The sequence below is a fragment of the Sturnira hondurensis genome, unplaced genomic scaffold (assembly GCF_014824575.4).
Source record: "Sturnira hondurensis isolate 20B ecotype Veracruz unplaced genomic scaffold, ASM1482457v3 Scaffold0002840, whole genome shotgun sequence".
Taxonomy (NCBI): Eukaryota; Metazoa; Chordata; class Mammalia; order Chiroptera; family Phyllostomidae; genus Sturnira; species Sturnira hondurensis.
In genome coordinates, this window is record NW_028075471.1 from 8,023,305 (window position 1) to 8,040,863 (window position 17,559).

The 17,559-nt window shown below is 39.9% G+C and overlaps 1 protein-coding gene across 3 annotated transcripts in view; it reads left to right on the forward strand.

Annotated features, from left to right (window-relative positions):
• PTPRG (protein tyrosine phosphatase receptor type G) overlaps window positions 1-17,559 on the forward strand; it is a 715,684-nt gene that overhangs the window by 156,465 nt on the left and 541,660 nt on the right. The gene's annotated exons all lie outside the window — the stretch shown is intronic.

The following is a 17,559-nucleotide window of genomic DNA, read 5'->3' on the forward strand; positions in this document are numbered from 1 at the left end:
TTACAGATGAGGAGACTAAGGCCCCGATTCTCAGGGCCAAAGGTGACAGACCCAGGACTTGGGAGATGACTGCCTCAAAACTTGTTTTATGGGAAGTCAAAACCATGCTTCTGTTTTTTCACAAATGGTAAATTGGTATATACTTGACTTTTATGCTTGGTGGAGAAACAGTGGGTGTAATTGTATGGAATGATTTGTGTCTTATTATCGGTGTTAGAATACATTAAACTCCTGTTTGGCCCGAATACAGCTTGTAGAAAATAAGATTCAGAGAGCCGTAACAGCTTTAGAAACTTCCAGCTTCCTTCTTGCCTTCTTGACCTGTTACATTCAGGGAAGAATTTGTTAGATTAATGCCATGAGTTATTTAATTAACTAATTAAAGATTTGTTTCATATCCTTGGCTTCTTTTCACTTTTAGCCCACTGTAAGATTTGTGGAAGTGAACTGAAGGATGCTGGTGTATTCATGCTGCTTGCTGTGGAATGCATAAATCTACATGAGGTGTCCACACAAATGCATTTTTGGCTGTAGAGAGTTTAAATGGCATGATGTTTTGGTATTCCCCTTTAGTTTTAAAGTCCTAGACTATTTTATATTTGTTATTGGTGTTGAGGAAGAAGTGGGGAAGATAGAAATTTTGCCAGTATTTGTGTTGCTTTCAAAGATATCAAGAAAATTTATTCTATCTTGAGTAGCATCTTGGATACTAAGGTGAGTGTTCCTGTGAATTAGATGCGCTTTTTTTTTTTTTGTCAATTAGAAGGCAGGGCCTTTGGAAAGCAGAGGATATAGAAGGGACCCAGAGGCTCATAGGATATGTTGATGAGCACACCATGGAGAGCTAGATTTTGTAGCAAAGTTTTGATAACCTTCTGTCTTGGCGACTTGTCCCCTCTCATCCTTTCCCATTGTAATGGAAGCATGGAATTCAATGTTATTTAATTTATGCAGTAATTGAATTGTGATGCACAGAGTGCATTTGAAGTTTGGGTCTTAAATTGAAAGGGGATAAACAATCTACATTAAATTCTTCCCTGTAATAGCTTTGTTGGCTTCATAAATTGTCCNGCAGAGGATATAGAAGGGACCCAGAGGCTCATAGGATATGTTGATGAGCACACCATGGGGAGCTAGATTTTGTAGCAAAGTTTTGATAACCTTCTGTCTCGGCGACTTGTCCCCTCTCATCCTTTCCCATTGTAATGGAAGCATGGAATTCAATGTTATTTAATTTATGCAGTAATTGAATTGTGATGCACAGAGTGCATTTGAAGTTTGGGTCTTAAATTGAAAGGGGATAAACAATCTACATTAAATTCTTCCCTGTAATAGCTTTGTTGGCTTCATAAATTGTCCCCAATGATCTCTCTGGAAGGCTTTAGGTCCCAGCCATTACCTGGCTCACTAAAAGCCATGGACATCCCTTAACTTCATTTTAGGCAAGGATTTCCATTTCTGCTCTTGCATAAGCCTTCACAAACAACAAAGATTCCATATATGAAAAATTGTGTTGCTTTCGTACTACTGAACCATAAAATTTTAACCTTGGAGAAAGAAAGAGGATAATTGAGTGTGAAATGTACAAACCTTCGGGAAAGATTTCTGTTTGTTGACTTGTGTTGTATAGGAAGATGTAATTGAGGATGGGCCCTGGGATCAATTTCTTTCATAGAATAAAATACCCCAGAGAGTCTCAACCATTTATCAGTGGACCTTGACCTTGGACTCGAGGAGATGACTGAGGTATGGAGAACTTCTCCTACACAGGTGTCTGGGGAGTGGCATCCTCGGAGCTTGGGACCCTCCTCTCTTTCCTCCTAGTTGCTGTGAGCTCTTCTGGGTCTCCAAGCCTCCAGTCTTGCTGTGCTGCGGCCTGACATAGGGTCTTTGGTGGCAGGCTGTGTGGTAGCAAAGAAAGTGAACCTGGAGGAGGTAGAATACACCTGTGTGGTGGCCCACCCTTGCCCGTTTAGATTCCTACCTTCTTTTTCCTCGTCTCAGCTCTTCACCCCATGTCCTTCTGGTAGAAGTTATCTCTGAATCACCTCAGATCGGAAGTTCTTATCTCAGAGTTGATGTGCGTTGTGTAAGCCTTGGGAGTAGTGGGGCCAAGGGTTGGGTTGATTTTTCTCTCATCATCACCATTTTGGTTTTTTATTGAATGACACAGACGTGTCATGGTCGGGGACAGCAGCCGTTTACCTCCCTTCTTGCTTCTACTTTCCTTAGTATTTCTTCAAAAACTGCAAAAGGGCTGTGGTTTCCTGTCTATTGCAGTGTTTCTTAACTGGGGGGTGATTTTGGCAATGTCTGAGGTATTCTGGGTTGTCACATCCCCAGGGGAGGGACTTATTAATGGCATGTAGTGGTGTAGGCCAGCAAGGCTACTAAACATTCTATAATACATAGTCCCATTGAAAATTATTGTCCCGACCTAGATGTCGGTAGTGCTCAGATGGAGGAACCCTGCTGCTCTTTTGAAACACCTCCCCAGGCAACATAGGAGCCTGGTGTGTGCATCACTGACTGATGTGTCTTTCTGAAGTGAATCAACCTGGTTTCCTAAAACATTAATCATTTTTGTTTTAATTTGGATTGCAAGCTTTTTTTCTAGACAAGGCCAAACTAATTGCAGCCCCAAAGGATCTCACATTCCAAAGCAGTGTAATCAGATTTAGCCATTTTCTTCCTTGGGAGTAATGCTAGTTATAAATTATTTAGAGAAAGATGCTTTGATAACCCACACTGTGGTTTACCAGTATTATGTGGGCTGGTGAATAAGAGCAGGGATTTTGGAGTTACCTGGTGGTCCAGCTGGTAGCTTGATCACTCAGGTTGATCAGTTATTTGTGCCAGGCCAGGTGCTGTGTTATTTCTGGCCCCTCTTGACCCTCTCTTTTTCCTCTGGGTCTCACCTCGGCTGTCACTTTTTCTAGGAAGCCTTGTTTCATGCTTCAACCTTAAGGTCACGTGCTCCTCCCATGTAGCTTAACTCCTTGAATCAGAGTGGCTTGTTGTTGACTTTGAGAGTCATTCCCTCCCATCTAATAATTCACTTCTGCTGGACACATAATAGGCCTCTGTAAATACTTGTGGAATGAGTAAATTGAAAGAAAACTGACAGTCTACACTTTGTTTAATTACAAAAGGCATTATAGTGGAAAAAGAAACTCAGAGTCAGAAAGCATGTTCATTTGTTTTTGTTTTCATTTGTTGTAGAAAACATGGGCTGGTGTTGGTTCTCTGACTCGTTTATCAAATAAGTGGGTCAAACGTCAGGATTCTAAAGCACTCTTACGTGTACTGTGCTATCACTGAAAGTTGAACTGCATTTTTTTTCTTGAAGGATTTTTGTATATCTGGAATCAGTAGCAGGCTTAATATTTTAAAATATTTTATTTATTTATCTTTAGTGGGGAAGGGAAGGGGAGAGAGGGAGAGAAATATCAATGTATGGTTGCCTCTGCCAAAGACATACAATGTATCCTGTGTCCCCTGCCCGGAACTGGCCTGCAACCCAGGCATGTGCCCTGACTGGGAATCAAACCGAGATCCTCTGGTTTGCAGGCCCGTGCTCAATCCAGTGAGCTACACCAGCCAGGGCCAGGCTTAATATTTTAAACCCTTAACTCAAATCTCGCCTCTCCTCTGATTGGCAACCCCTTCCTCCGAGAGATTTCTACCAGCATCTAGCGCGTAGGATACTGGTCCCCATCCCCTCTTGGATTTCATCTACTTCTCTACCCCCCTCTTGGTCTGCTGCAGCCACACTGGCCCTCTCGCTATTCCTCACACTCTCCCCGACTCCTTCTGGCCTCAGTGTTTTGTAAATTCCTTTCCTTTTGCTTGGAACATTGTTTTCCCAGAGACCTTTGCTTGTTCTTGATTACTCGTGAATCTCTGCTCAGATGTCACACTTTCGCAGAGCTTCTCTGGCCACTCCATCTCAGATTGCAGCCCGTTCTCGATTTGTTCTGTCTCCTCTACTACCTGGCTTACTTTTCTTCTCCTGAGCACCGTTTCACTCACATTCTGTATATTTTACCTTAATTTATCTTGCTTATTGTTTCTTCTCCCCCCCCTCCCCCCCCACTCTTAGCTGGTAAGCACCATGAAGCCGGAGGGATTTTTTGTTCATTTTAAAAATTCTTCACTTAAGATATATTCATTGATTTGGGGAAGGGAGGAAAGGAGGGATTCAAGTAGGGAGGAAGGGAGGGAGGCAGGAGGTGGTTGGGGGCGGGGAGAGACAGACAGACAGACAGACAGACAGACAGACACACACACACACACACACAAACATTTATCCTTTATTAACCTGGAATGGAACCTCCAACTGAGGCATGTGCCCCGACTGGAGATCGAACCTGCAACCTTTTGGTGCACAGGATGGCACTACAAACAAGTTAGCCACCCAGCCAGGGCATATTTTGTTAATTTTTATTAAATAGCAACTTGCCTGTGGAGGGCACACACACCTTTTGGTGAACAGCTGGATGAGTGATCACAATCTGAGCGCATCCATGTAAACAGCCCCAGGTCAAGAAAGAGGATGTCACTAACACTTCAGAAGCCCCCTCATGTCCCCTTTTAGTCACGGTTTCCCCCTTTAAGGGGCTGAGTCCTGACACTGTGGTTGAGATTCTATGGCAGAGACTTTTGTGGGTTTCTGTGCTATATCCAGAGCTCCTGGTAGGTACAAAGTCAACACTGGTTGAACAAAATAACACAATATTGGAAGTGAGACCTGTACATGTGATGTAACTAGACTTCTTAAGCTGATCTCTTTTTGTGAATTAAGCCTAGTCATTGGAAAATGCAATTAGAGGCTTTTGAAGTATCTGCTTGTAAGACACTGGCCGCTATCACTTAGCCAATTGGATTTGTCACTTGCTTCTGCTGTGTTGGCCTTGATTATCTAAGTATTTTACCTGTGATCTCTTTAAGTCCACTCTTCTTGCTTGTGATTTTAATTTAAGTCTGTTCTATTTGCTAGCCACTTAAATCAGACCTTTCTCTGGTAATGTCTTACAGGATTACTTAACATTTTTTGTGATGTCATTACATTTATTTAGAGCTTTAATTTCCTTCAGCAATGTTTTGCAGTTCTTTTTTATATCATTTATTATGTGCATTTTATAATGAACTAATCTGCAATAATTTGATTTACATTGGGCAAAGTAAAGTGTTTTAGAATATGCAGACGTACAATTTTTATTTCAAAAAGTCATATGTTGTTCTTTGCATGATGCTCAAAAGTTGAGAGACAAGGGTCATTTAAAATATGACATTATATAACTGGTAAAACTCCATTTTAAACACAAAATCTGTGAAAAATGCACTTTAAAATTGAATTTATTGGGGCGACTTTGGTTAATATATTGCATAAATTTTAGGTGTATATTCTGTAATGCATCATCTGCATATTGTATTGTGTGTTTACCCCCCAGGGCAAGTCTCCTTCTGGCACCATTTTCCCCCTCTATACCTTCTTCTACCACACCCCAGCCAGCCCCCCAGCCCGCCCCCTAGCCAGCCCCCCTTTTCTCTGGCAATTACCGTACTGTTGTCTGTGTCTATGAGTTGTTTTTTCTTTCTTTTTAAATTTTTAATCCTCACTCATTTTTCCATTGGTTTTAGAGAGAGAGGAAGGCCTTCTCATATATCCTCTGACAGGGGGCTGAACTTGCAACTTGGTTATGTCCCTGACTGGGAATTCTGGTCTACCAGACAGCGCTCCAACCGAGCCACACTGGCTATGGTGGTTTCATTTTTTTCTTAATCCTTTCACCTTTTTCACTCAGCCCCTCAACACTCCTCACCTCTGACAGCTGTCAGTCTGTATTCTGTATTAGTTTTGTTCATTAGATTCCACATGTATGTGAAATCCTGTGGTACTTGTCTTTCTCTGACTGGCTTATTTTACTTAGTGTAATGCTCTCCAGGTCCACCTGTGTTGTTACAGAAGGTAAGATGTCCTTCTTTTTTATGGCTGAGTAGTAGTATTCCATTGTATAAATGTACCACAGTTTTTTTTATTTTTATTTTTAAAAGATTTTATTTATTTTTAGAGAGAGGGAAAGGAGGGAAACACAGAAGGAGACAAACATCAATATGTGGTTGCCTCTCACACACCCTCTACTGGGGACCTGGCCCACAACCCAGGCATGTGCCCTGACTGGGAATCAAACCAGTGACCCTTTGGTTCACAGACCAGCACTCAATCCACCAAGCCACACCAGCTGAGCCACACCAGCCAGGGCAGTACTACAACTTTTTCATGTACTCATCTACTTATGGTTACTTGAGCTGCTTCCGAATCTTAGCTATTGTAAATAATGCTGCAGTGAACATAGGGGTGCATATATTTTTTTGAAATCAGTGTTTCAGGTTTCTTTGGACATATTCCCAGAAGTGAATCACTGGGTCATAAGGCAGTTTCATTTTTAATTTTTTGAGATAACTTCATGACTGCACTGATCTGCATTCCCACTAACAGTGCATAGGGTTCACTTTGCTACACATCCTCCCCAATGCTTTCTGTTGATGTATGAATGATAGACATTCTGCCAGGTCAGAGGTGATATCTCATTTTGGTTTATATTACGAGTTTCTCAGATCATTAGTGATGTTGAACATCTTTTGATGAGTCTGTTGGCCACCTTCATGTCCTTTTTAGAGAAGTGTCTATTCAGGTTCTTTATCCATTTTTTAAATTGAATTATTTGCTGTTGAGTTGTTTGAGTTCATAATAAATTTTGTATATTATTCCCTTATCAGATATATCATTGGCAAATACATTCTCCATTTACTGGGTTGTTTTTCATTTTGTTGATTATTTCCTTTGCTAAGCAAAAGGTTTTTAGTTTTATGTAGTCCCATTTTTTGGGTTTCACTTGCCTGAGTAGATATATCAGAAAGAATATTTCTATGAGAAATGTCTGAGATTTTATTGCCTATCTTTTTCTTCTAGGATTTTGGTAGTTTTGAGAGTTACATGTAAATCTTTACTCCATTTTGAGTTTATTCTTTTAAATGGTGTAGGAGGGGGTCAAGTTTCTTTTTTTTTTTTTTTGTACCTAAAGGTCCAATTTTCCCAACTTGAATAGACTGCTTTTACCCCATTTTGTGTTCTTGCCACCTTTGTCAAATATTAATTGACCGTAAAGATATGGGTTTATTTCTGGACTCTCTATTTTTTCCATTGACTTATATGCCTGTTTTTATTTTAGTACCTTGCTGTTTTGATTACAGTGGCTTTGTAGTATAGTTTGATGTCAGGTAGTGTAATTCTTCCAACTTTGTTTTTCTTTCTCAAGGTTTCTGTGGCTATTTGGCATCTTTTGTAGTTTTGTAGAAATTTTGGAATATTAGTTTTAGTTCTGTGAAATAATGCTATTGGTATCTTGATAGGAACTGTATTGAGTCTACAGATTCCTTTGGGTAGTATAGACATTTTAATGATGTTAATTCTTCCTATCATTGAACATGGTATGTGCTTCCACTTATTTGTATCTTCTTCAATTTCTTTTTTCGGTGTCTTATTATTTTCTGAGTATAGGTTTTTTATATCCTTGGTGAAATTTATTCCCAGGTACTTTATTTATTTTTGATGCAATTGTAAATGAGATTGTGTTCTTAGTTTCCCTTTCTGATAGTTTATTATTGGTGCATAAAAATTCATCTGATTTTTGGCTATTAATTTTGTATGCTGATACTTTACTAAATTAATTGGTCAATTCTCATAGTTTTTTTGGTGGAGTCTTTAGGGTTCTCTGTATATAGCATCATGTCATCTGCTTAACTTCTTTTTTTTTTTATTTAAGATTTTATTTATTTATCTTTAGAGAGGAAGGGAAGGAGAGAAAGAGAGAAATATCAATGTATGGTTGCTTCTCATGAGTCCCCTGCTGGGAACTGGCCTGCAACCCAGGCATGTGCCCTGACTGGGAATCGAACTGAGATCGTGTGGTTCGCAGGCCCGAGCTCAATCCACTGAGCTACGCCAGCCAGGGCTCTGCTTAACTTCTTTTTGCCTTTAAATGACATTGAAAATCAACCAAGCATGATAAATTTGCACCAGATTACACCCTTCCACCTTGGTTCTTTCCTCACTGGAATTATTGTACATCTGTGTTCCTGGTCCTGGATCCTGTCTGGGACTACTGGCACATTGGTTACTGTTCCAGTTATATGCCTACATTAGAATTGACACCTGAATTATTTTACTGCTTTACTAATAGGATGTCATCAGATTTGATTGTGCTGCTAACCATTTGAAATTTGATTGGTTTAAGGATGCAGGGGCTTCCTGGATTTTGGGTTACAGCTGTCTTAAGCTATAGATATGTCTACAAACTCAGTGATGTGCCATTCACGGCAGAAGCACTGTGTAATTGATGAGTAAAGTTATTTGGTCTTTATTCTGGCCAAGAAGTGTGCAGAGGAAGAGGTACTTTCTCTAACTCACACAAAGTCACAATGTCAGCTGATGGCAGGGCTTGAATATGTATATAATGTAATATTATCCAATCATTAAAAATTAAAGAAGATGAGCATTATATTTTAGGGCAAATTTGTGTTTTATTTCTTATGCTTAACAACATGTCCTGTATAGTTTCCTAAGTTAGAAAACGTGTAGAGGCCTTGATTCTCAAAAAAAGCAGAGGGACCACTCCTGGGTCAGGCCGCCATGAGTAATAACCTGTGTATCACTTAAGAAACTCTCAGCTGCAAGTGAGGAGAGACCCAACTTTGAGCAATGAGGAAAAAGAAATTTTATCATCTGTTCTAGAGATTTAGAGGTAGTGGATTTCCCGGTAATCAGTGGCCAGCCAACTCTACTGCAATGGCAGGCTGTTTCCAACCTTCTGCTCTGTCATCTGTGTATCAGATTTGTCATCAGTGATTCTCCTCAAGGTGGCAAAATGGAGCTGCATAAAGACGTCCAGACTAGCAGAAAGGGTCTTAGACCCCTTTGGACCGTCTAGCATGTGCTGTGAATTGAGGCAGCGGGTTGGAAGCTGTAGCTGAGTGGTGGAGGGGAAATTCAGACTGAGAGTGGGTTCCGACCTGGAGGAGGAAGCAGGGTAGGTGGCGGGACAGATTCAGGATGGGCGTCCAGCCCACTTGCTGGCATTTGAACGGGGCTTTTGGAGTTATGTTTATGCAGAAGTGTCCCCTGCAAGTGCCAAATCCTAAGCAAATATTTGATACATGAAAGTTGTCATCAAATTTGTAGTCCTGTTTTTCCTTAATTTCATCGTTAAAACTTCATAGTGAAATTGTTCTCATAATTGGGGGATTAATAGTGGTCAATTTTTAAATTAAGTCTGTGTATTTTGATTAAAAATTTAAACAAATTTCTTTATTTAAAGATTTACTGTCCAGTCTGGCACACAGATGCTTAATACGTGGTTATTTAACCATGAATATATGAATACATGTTTTCTGTTCTTAAGAATTGGGTGAAGTTGGCAGGCCGCATTTCAGAGTTATCACAGTGGAGCTTTAATTTGAGTGATTTGGGAGAAATGAAGCTTTTCGGGAGTGGGTTTGTGGTGTGGGCAGATGTAGATGATTAATTTGAAGGAGTTGGTTTTTAAACCTGTGACTGGGTTAGAACTATTCAGTATTCAACCTAGGCCAAATGACTATGCTTATTTCTGTTCTCCTTCCTTTTCAGGAAATGTCTATTTTAGCAATTATATAATCCATTCCCTAACTGCTACATTGTTTAAAGGCCTAGTAATGTGTTAACAGACTCTTGTTTTATTTCCCAATGTTTTATCAGATGATCGACAGGAAATTACAGATTTATAGTAATGGTGGCTTTTTTTCCGTTGACGCAGTGACATTAATTTCATGATTATCTTATCTGTGGGGATATCTTTCCAAGGAGGTCTGAGTTTCATCTACTGTGCACCCCCCATGCTGATGTTACCATTGTAAAGGGAATATGTGCTAAATTTTGGGGAGAACACCTAAAGGAAAAGCTCTAACAGTCTTACTGTTTATAAACATACATTTTTTCTGGTATGAGTTCTTAAAATTTTTATGTGGAGTTATCAGAATGAATTGGCTAGAAAGCAAAAATCATGACCATTGTTAGACTGTCACAGGTACTCTTAATTTTTAATTTTGAGATAATTGTAGATTCACAGAAATAGGCAAAATAGTACAAAGAGGTCCATTTTTCCTTTACCCAGCTTCTCCATGGTTTCATCTGACATAATGACAGTGCCATATGGAAACTAGGAGTATGACATTGGTTTCATGTGAGTCTGCACTTCTCAACCATTTTATCACATGTGTAGATTGGTGTAATCTCCGAGGAAATCAGGATTCAGCGTGACTTCATCACCACAAAGATTCCCCTCACCCTTCTCCTTTTTAATCGTACTCCTCCCCCCACCATCTCCAATTCTTGACATCGACTAATCTGTATAATTTTGAGAATCTTCTATACATGGAATCATACAGTGTGTGACCTTTTGTAGTTGGCTGTTTTCACTGGGCATGGTGTCCCTGGTGTTCTCCAGGTCGACGTGCGCATCCGTAGCATCGGGAGCTTGCTCGGCCCCACTGTGGAGGAGTGTTCCAGGGCGTGTCTGCACCATAGTTCGTTAACCATTCACCTATTGAGGGAGGTTTCTTTTCTTTTTCTTTTTCTTTTTTCTTTTTTCTTTGCAGTTTCCGCTTGCTTCAGAACAGCCAATTATTAACAGTGTGTACAAGTTTTTTGTGTGAACATTAGTTAGGAGTTCAATTACTATATCTTATAATAAACACATGGTAATTTATGTACCACGTATTTCATATTATTACCGTGGTAAATCGTATGGTAAACATACTAAATGTATGTTTGTTTGTTTTTTTAAAAATTGCCAACCTATTTTCCAGATTTCTGGGCCATTCCACATTCCCAGCACAGTGCACAAGATATTGAGCCTTTTACATTCCCACAGGGCTTTGAGGTGTCACAGTTTTTTATCTGAGCTGTTCCGATAGGTGTTCGGTGATATCTCATCGCAGCTGCAGTGAATGTTCCCTGATGGCGAACCGTGCTGTGTATCCTTCCATGTGCGTGTTTGCTTTGCTCTCCAGGTAAAGTGTCTCTCCTTATCCATTGCTCACTTTCTAATTGGATTCCTTATTTTTTATTGTTGAGTTTTGAGTTTTCTCCAAACAACCTAGATAGTAGTCCCCTGCCAGATATGTGGTTTGCAAATATGTTTTCTTGTTCTGTAGCTTCCTTCCTCATCCTCTCAACAAAGTCCCTTAGAAAACATTCTCAATTTTCATGGAGTCTAATACATTTATTTCTTCTCCTGGATCGTACATTTGGTGTCGTTTCGAAGAGCTGGTCACCAAGCCCCAGGTCCACCACATTTTCTCTTTTTCTACAGCTTTACACTTCACATTTAAAGTTATGATTGATTTTACATTAATATTTGTCTCAAGTATGAAGTTAAGGTAAAGATTCTTTCTCCTTTTTTCCCCTATGGATATTCGGATGCTCTGCAGAGCACCAGTTTTTGAAAAGCTTGTTCTTCTTCCTCCATTGAAGTGCTTTTGTGCCTGTCAAAACCAGTTGTCAGTACTGTGTAGGTCTCTTTCTGAAGTCTCTGTTCTCTTCCATTGATCAGGATTTGTCTGTCTGCTGATACCACAAAGTCTTTCTTGGTTACTGTAGCTTTATAACAAGTCTTAAAATGGGGTAGAGGGATTCCTCACACTCTGTTCTTCCCTTTTGATGGTATTCTCTTTGGAAGACTTGATACTTTTCGGCTCCCTCCCACCCCCACCCCCAATGATTATTTTTTGTTGTTTGGGTGATTACTGTGTTCAGTACAAATGAACTCACTGCTCTTTGAGAAGTCTTCACTTTAATGTGGCACACTTTATCCCGAGGATCAATTCCAACACATTGGGGGATGTCTGCTTGTAATCTGTTGTATTTTATTCTGTTTGTGGAATCCGGTTTTAAGGAGCATCAACAGGATAAGGCCTGGCTCCGTAGGAGAGTGCTGTGACATTTGACTGCTACCTGCCTTGGGTTTAGGATAGGCACAGGCTGGCAACTTACTGGGTGTTGTTCTTACTGGTGGCAAATAAGGCACCGTTGGGTTTTAGCTGGAGAAGAGCCAGAAGTTGATGAGTGTGGCTGGGATGGGTGTTGGAGGACAGACCTACCCCATGCATATAATCTGTAACCTATCTAGTTTACGGAGTTCCAGTGAATCGTCATGGTGTAGGGCCTTGTAATGTAAATCTGAGAGGAGTTGCAGTTCTTCAGATTGTGCTTTATGTGTAGCCACATTGTCTTCTGGGCTTCCAGTCATTCTGTTTTCTACTGTTTACTCTCCTTTTCAAGTGAAATGGTCTCTTGATTTGTGACTTGGTGAGATTTTTTTTTCACCATGGCTGGAGATGTTCATGGGTTAGTGGTTGGAAATATATGGGATTTGGATGTTACAGTGTATATGTAAGAATTGGATGAATAAGGTTCAGGGAAAATATTATTAACTCTCACTGTATTAAGGATTTTATAATGCAAATATACTACTATTAAATGGAAAACACCAAAATAGTTGTAAGTAGATCCTTTCCTACTGAGGACATGCTGTTTTATAATCCATTAAAGACTGGTGGTTGAATTGTATTTCCTTTAATGCCAGCCTTCTAATTGATCTATTTAGGTCCCCGGAGTTACAGCACTAAGGGTTGTTGTTATTGTGTATTTGCATCCCAAGGAGCCTTCTAGATTACATTGTGCCCCTGAGAGGCTCAGTGGATTGAGTACCAGACTGTGAATCAAAGGGTCACTGGTCTGATTCCCAGTCAGGGCACATGCCTGGGTTGGGGGCCAGGTCCCCAGCGGAGGGTTCGCAAGAGGCAACCACACATTGAAGTTTCTCTCCTTCTCTTTCTTCCTCCCTTCCTCTCTCAAGAGATAAATAAAATCTTAAAAAAAAAAAAAGAACTGTTGAGCTTCTGTGCCATGTTTCTTAGTAGTTTGAAATGGAAGAAAAGAGAAGGATAGGCCTGGAGCTCAGATTGTTCAGGAGAGCGGTTCAAGTTGCTGTGGTCAAATCATAATTTTCACAAAGTTTATGATTCTTACACAGTAAGTATACAGGTTAATGTTTAACTTCGCCAAGTCTGGCGTTTAATCCTAGCGAATAGCAAATCAAGTTATGGTCTATTCCTCTAGGTAATTAAGTAATTTTGGGGTAAGTGTGTTAAAGTTGACCCAATATGGCATTGAAAGGAAGTGCTGCGTTCTCCTTACCTTATTTCTATGTTCGGGATCATTTGTCTTATCAGCAGTTTGTGAAGCTTTGTGGAGACTGACAGTTGCTGAGTTTTATTTATTTTACCTTTTTGATTTTGGCTAATGTTGATAGCTGATCTACTTGTCTCCAAGGTGAATCGGTTTACAAGTTTGCAATTGAACGGCTGGTGATTTTTATTTATTTATTTATTTATTTTTGCTTTTCTTCTTCTGTGTTGACTTGTGGCATTTTCAGTCCCATCCCCATCCTCACTTTTTTTTCCATCCCATTCGAGTGCACTTCATGTCTCTCATGTGTACTTAGCATCTGGCCAAGCAGGGATGCTGACTGGAGAGGACTGAACTACATACCTGGTCCTGAACTATTTACTTTTCTGCACTGCTCTTGGACATGACTCTGCCACATTCTATTTATGTAACCTTAAGCAGATCAGTAAGTTTTTAAGCCTTCATTTTGGTCATCTAAAGTGGGTTGAACAATGGTATTTACTTTGTAGGATTGTCATGAGGTTTAAAAAATTACAGGATTAAAAGGGTGACTAGCACATAGTAAGTTTTCAATTAAGATTATCTCTAAGATACACAAACGCATGTATATATATGAATAGATGGGCAGGCATATATATCTATATATCTATATCTATGTCTATATATATAATCTTGTTATTTTACATAGTAAATATTCTCTGAAGGATTTGCAAAAACCCACTCGTTTAAAAGGACCAGGGAGGTGCACCATACATAACAGAAGCATCTTACAAAAGTAAGCATAGGAGCATCTGCAGCTAATTCCTGGCATCTCAGCTGGGGACAGATCTGTGATTGGTGGGGATGGTGGTAGAGTTGATGCTGAGTGAAGGTGACCTAAAACTTCGCATCTTGAGCCAGTTGTTGCCATATGGTTCGGTGTGACTTGATATTAAAAATTTCTAAAGAGACATTGAAGGCTGAATTGTCACATGTCCTTTCCCCTTTGTAAATGTTGGCAACTTCTAAGATGGTATTCTGTTTTTATGGGCTTCAGGTAGTGGGCCACTGGTTTGCCACGTTTGATCTTGGTTGACTTAGAGTATTCAACAAGAGATGCAAAGTTGTTCACATTAGACCATGTTGGAATAGGAAGTGACCAGAGCAGTCATTTCCCCTGCTTTTTACAGACAGGACAGTTGGATTTGGGCAAAGTCACATGGCCTGTTAGTGGTGGTACTTTTAATTTTTGTAGAAATGAGCTTTACTTTTGCACATTCATCTACTTTGAGAGCTAATACAGTCAAACAGACTCATTTTTTAAAAATGCACCATACATTACAAAATGGCCCCATTGATTATTGGAACAAAGAAGAAAATATACTCAAATTTTAACAGTGGTTATGATTATTTTTCTTTTCTTTTTTTATGCTTTTTATGTACCCTCTTGTCTACTTAATGTGCTCTGCTCTTTAATGTGCTTCACCTAATGGGCTTCTACAATGAATATTTATTGCTTTTATAATCAGAAAAAGCAATGAATGCTATTAAAGAATGAATTTATTGTGGAAAAGTCTAGATGTGTGATATGATTATTGATCCGTTTCATGGCTTCAAGATTGTTGCCAGCAAAGTAATTGTTCATTATTTCACTTGTTCCAGCAAAGTGCTGGTGCATCTCATTGTGCTGTTTTTGTATGTTTACCTGGGTCTTCCTCAGGTTTGCAGTGATTTCTCTGATGGAATGGGATTTGTCACCACCATAGGCATATAAGTTGCTGTTCCCACCCCTGGGCAGCTGGCCTGCAAGGGATACTGTCTGTTTTGGCAGAGCCAGGGGCTTGTCCTGCTGGGCTGGAGCTCACCAACTGTTGCAGCCACAGTGCCTCAGCTGTTGTGCTTTTACACTAACTGTTATTAGCCATGCGGACTTTTATGGTTCAGACCAGGCCACATCTGTTGTGAGTCCCATGACCTTCAAAACCCAGAGCAGAAAGAAATGCAAAACACACTTTTTATCTTCAGGCTTTCTGCAGACACATCAGTTTAGAGGGCTTAATTAAAAATATTTTTTTAAACTTAGTTCATAAAAGATTTTTATTTTCCTGTCTTCTATTAACTGTGGGTTTTTATTGTTGGTGATTTGAGCGAATTAGTGTTGCTCTGAATGGGGTCTGTTGACCACCTGCATTGGATCCCAGAAGGAGTTTTTAAAAAATGTATTCTGGAGACTCATCGTCTACTGAAAAATCATGATTTTAAAGGTGTATTCTTTCAGCAACATTTTAACCAGTGATTTGGGCCTTGTCCCCCAAGGCATGTCCTGTTCTCTTTCACAGAGGAAGCTTGGAGTTCCAAAGGTTGACACCAGGATGAGTGGTCATGTGGGGAACTGGGCACCCCCGGGAATGTCTAGATGGCTTCAGAGGTTGCCTTTGGATGTAAAATTTGGGAAAGGTTCTAAAGTCATGTTACTTGGAAAACGTTCATGGTCATTGTGAGAAGGGCAACTGTATTTCCAGATTTAATGTAGTGATTCATTTGGTTTTCTGTTCCAGAAGTAATGGTGTCTACAGTCAAACTGTACTCTATGTATGCTGTCCCCTTAACTCAGTCCCCTCTGAAAAATAGGCTGGCTGCATGCCCAACACCATGATGTTCCTGTATTCTTCAGTGCTGAGCCATTAGGCCTCCTGTTGATTTATGAGCCTTACATTTCCACAGCTGAAGCCATGAAGAGACCAGTGGACCATATGCTTCCATAAAAATACCTGCTCTCCCCAGTGAGTCAGTAGTCTCTTGAATAGGAGAGGGAAAACAAAAGAAGTGGAGCTCCCCTAATTGGTGGGAAAGGGGTAGAAAGAAGGAAGACGGAGGGCTCACTAAATTCTTGTAGGTCACATTTGGTACCTGGGGTAAGAGCATTAAAGGAGGTATGTTAAAAAAAAAAAGACAAAGGAGCTGACTTGCATAGTCTTAATGTAACATGTTGCAGAGAGTTTACGTGGATATTTAGTTTTTTATTTTATCCAGAATATTCAAAATATTGTTTCAACATGTAACTAAAGTGACAAATGTTAATGAGCTATTTTATAATAATATGTACATAGGTGTGTGTGTGGTGTTTTTTGGGGGGGCGGTAAGTATTTCAAATCCTGTGTGTGTTTTAAACTCACAGCACATCTCAGCTCAGGGTTGCCCCGTGTAGCTGGACTGTCCTGTGTTAGAGCGGTTGGTTCTAAAGGCTTCTCCTCGTCCCCAGGTCTCAGTTAAAATGGGAACATGTACATGCATGGAACATTCTTTTTGTTTTCTTGTTTTTGAGAAAGTGAATTGTTTTCTCAGCAGTTTCTTGGTGTTAGTAAGGCTATAGTGTTAGAATTCTCTTTGCAAGCCTTTTAATAATTTCCAGGAATTATCACTTTTATTACATTATTTTTAGTTGTAACTAGAGTGTTTTTACAGTGGGAATTCCTTCAGTGTGAAATTTCTTAAAAGGACAGTTGACAACACACTGCCTCTTTTGGGACACAGGATTGGGATGTCCAAGTAATACAGGATTGGGACGTCCGAGTAACTAGTGGGGTCCTTGGATAGAATGTGTAAAATTAAAGTTGTCCGTGGGAGTCCTGGTGCAAAGGTCACTGTGAATCAGCAGAAATATCTTCTGTTTAACATTTTATCTTTGGGTTTTTATGTATGTTTTCAAAAGAACCTAAATGAGGTGCTTTCCATGTCCACATTGTAGGCCGTCAGACTTTCTGGGGAAGCTCAGTGGAGCTTTGTGTCCCGTCCTCTGTGTTTAGAGGGTCTGAGTTTGAATTGCTTTCTCCATCCCCACAATGTAGTGTGACCTTGACAAGGTGACTAATGATCTATCCTGTGCCTAGGGAAATGGGAGTACCAGAGGGTTTATTTACTCCTCAGCCTTCTGGTGAGGGTTAAATGAGATAATCCATTTGACCAGTGCTGTCACAGTAAGTGCTAAAGAAATATTAGCTGTCCTCAGCATCTTTCTTAATTATCTTTGTTAATTTTGTGAACAAAAGTAAGGCAGGAAGAATTTTGGAATGAATTTATTTTGTTGACATTGAAAGAGGTTAGAAAGTATCCTTACTTCTTTCCCAAAACATATATTAAAAATCTTTGGTGTTGCCACAGTATCTTTAGCCCTATTTCTTTATTTCATCTACTGTTTTGTTCTGGGTTTGAGCACATCTTGAGTAATATTACCTCATTAAGAACTCTCTGGAGACTTCCGCCAAGATGGAGGCGTAGGTGGAAACACTGTG